The following is a 3005-nucleotide window of genomic DNA, read 5'->3' as shown; positions in this document are numbered from 1 at the left end:
CAATTCGGGACCGGTTCCGCCCTGTTCAGAGCCAAAACAGAAAAAAAATGAACCAACCCGATTTCGCACCGAGTCGGCTCGAGCTCGACACTGTCTGAACTGGGCGATTCGGCCCGATTTGGCAGATCATGGCTGCACCATACCATACCCACACTCGATTTACTTAGTTGTACCGTATCGAACTGCATAATGACACTGTAATAGGATGGTACCGGTATGGGGCCGGTACCGAGGACATCAAACCTTGGCATGAAGCCATGAAGTGTTTTCAAGTAAATTTACCAATGCAATTGAGTATTCCAAAGTGTATGTTAGCATTTCCATGATTAGAATTTCCAATGATGTTGAAAAAGATGCATCTTGATCATACTCATTGTTTCCAAAAGCATTCTAGTGTTTTTATATTTTTGAAACAAGCAATATTGGCGAATATACTTGATAGCATTTCATTCACTTTTTAATAAATATAGTTCATATTGCTTCTAATATACTGTTTGCTATTATTGGCTACTACGTATGGAGTTGTGCAGCTCATTTATCAGAGTTGAGACCTGATAATGATATGTTAGGCTCCTCAAAAGTTTGAAGTACATTTGGTATAGATTTCGGGGCACTACTTTATACCAATTTCCAAATCAAATTGTCGAACCGATCCAATCCCACAAAAGTTCAATTTGGTACACCCAAACCGAACGATTCGGTTTAAATTGGTAGACAATGGTTGGGACCTACTCCAGTCTGTATGTGCTCAGATGGTGACCTAAAGTAGCTTAGGGCCCATTCTAACCATATGGCCCTTTTTACCACTATAGAGAAACAAGTCCAACTACAAAATGTTCAAAACATAGTCCAGATATTTAAAGTTATTTATATGGAATATTTAACATATATAGGGCCACCTCCATGCATCCAAGTTTTCTAAGATCACCATGACAGATGACTTTAGGACAGTTGGGATACTTGATAACTGCGTCCCCTATCCCCTGTCCAGGTACCAAATACAGGTCCTACCCAACCTACATATCTCAAAAGCCATACACGCAAGCCATCTAAAAGCCTCTATTAGCAGCCACTGGGCAGTTCAATTGCAAGTATAACCAACAAACGAGATAATCAAGAAACCATATATGGCTACTTGTACAGCCACACGGACCAGTTTCTAGAGTAACTACAATTACAAATGAAAGAGATCTTTCTTAAGCAGTTTGGCAATCAATATTCTGTTTCTTAACACTAGGATCTTTTAATCAAACAACCCATGGTTTTAGTACTAGCCTATCATAGTCCATGCCAGCCAGCATGTAGCACACTAAACTACTATTAGCACTTGCGAACATATGTTATGCTTCTTCTTTGTCCCTTATTGACAGCACTCTTGCTTTTGAATTTTTGTTCTACTACATTGCCTTGCAGGTTTCTCGTTATCACTAAGATGCAGCTAACTGAAAATTGAACAGTTATAATTTAAAATCAAAAGCATAAGAAACAATATCTTTCTATCTTTGACAAATAAAATTGTCATAATTGATAAGATAAATGGGTCAACTCTTAATGATTAACCCAGATAATAGATTTCTGTTGCAAGCAAAAAGAAATTTCTAACCTTACGCAGCTTGTCTAGAGCTCCACTGGTATCAAATGTTTCATTACCCTGCTCATCCATGGTAACAGCAGCAAGTTTTGATAGAGTGATCCCGGAACAAAATGGATGTCCTGGATTACTGCAAAAGAATATATATAGGCTCATTACAGAAGATGATATTAAGGACACAACTACAGCATTGAAAAAAATACTATGAATGATATGGATGTATCGAAGACCAGTTGTTCGAAACCTGATGGTGTCTTCATATCTGATATGAATGTTACTGAGAGTAACTTTAAGATTGCCAATTATAGTTGCAATGAGAGAGGCCCAGCCATGAATTTCCACCAGGTGCCTGTGAAACAATCAGCATAGTATTCAGCCCACAATCATGCAACATACAATAATACATGACAAGTCATTCAAGCATTTAATATAATCTGTATCTTTGGAGAGAAGGCATTCAAAAATAAGCAATGTCCCCAAATACAGTAGAAACATCATTCACACCTCATATAACTACAATATTTTTCGGGGCAGATGTGCCAGAACTACTAACGCTACAGAAAATCTCAGTCTGGTTCCAGTCTTTTAAGTCAATACCAAATTGTAGAACAACTTACAAATTTAATTTTACAAATCAAAATTCGAAACTCTCGGACTTTACAAAAAATCATAATGATTCTTAAGAAGAAACTAAACCTTAAAGACTGGACATAAATATAAATTTTAACATCTAGCAGATTACATATGCTGGCAAGACGAGTCAAAAATGTCGAAACAATAGATTATATTTCCTTCAGTATTCATATCAGTAACCATGACAACCATACAAATTCTAACCCAATAATGTGTATAAAATAGTTTGTTAAGACAAAAACTCAGCTATATCACTAGTTAGAAAGGAAAAACTGTAAATAACATACAGCTTCCTCTTTTGATCTCCTAGTAGTCGCTTCAAGGGTTGCCAATTCTACCTCCTGTGCACATAAATAGCAGCAATAAATCAAGTTAAAAAGCATTTGAAGCATATGCAGTTAAATCCTTCTAGAAAAAATCTAGCCTAATGGCGCGTATTGAAACCTTAGTCTCAGGCCATATTATCTAAGGGCTCGAAGAACCTCAAAACTGTTCAAATTTCTTTAGTTAAAAATCTAATGATGAATAACATTAAGAAGAAAATGAAAATAAGGAATTCTATTTATTAAGAACCTTCAATTAAAAATACTGTGTCAGAAGAAACATGCAATTTCAAAAAGCCCAGTTAATGGAGGTGAAGTTAATATGGATGAAATTAATGAACTCTTCATTAACATTAAGAGTGTGAACGATGTAATATTACTCGAAAGAGTGGCCTTAGAGACAATAACTTGTAATTCAATGTAAATCGTATCAACACAGACATAAATACCAAGGACTC

The 3005-nt window shown here is 36.0% G+C and overlaps 1 long non-coding RNA gene across 1 annotated transcript; it reads right to left on the bottom strand.

Annotated features, from left to right (window-relative positions):
• Positions 1 to 1581: 1581 nt before the first annotated feature.
• On the bottom strand, positions 1582 to 2747 carry LOC120110354. The gene is made up of 3 exons (XR_005511290.1): positions 2512 to 2747; positions 1836 to 1940; positions 1582 to 1721 (listed from the first exon to the last, which is right to left on the bottom strand). It is a non-coding gene; the product is annotated as an uncharacterized LOC120110354 (long non-coding RNA).
• Positions 2748 to 3005: the final 258 nt, after the last annotated feature.

This window comes from Phoenix dactylifera, chromosome 4 (assembly GCF_009389715.1).
Source record: "Phoenix dactylifera cultivar Barhee BC4 chromosome 4, palm_55x_up_171113_PBpolish2nd_filt_p, whole genome shotgun sequence".
Classification (NCBI taxonomy): domain Eukaryota; kingdom Viridiplantae; phylum Streptophyta; class Magnoliopsida; order Arecales; family Arecaceae; genus Phoenix; species Phoenix dactylifera.
Note: the sequence above shows the minus strand (reverse complement) of the source record. Positions and strands in the feature narration are given on the sequence as shown.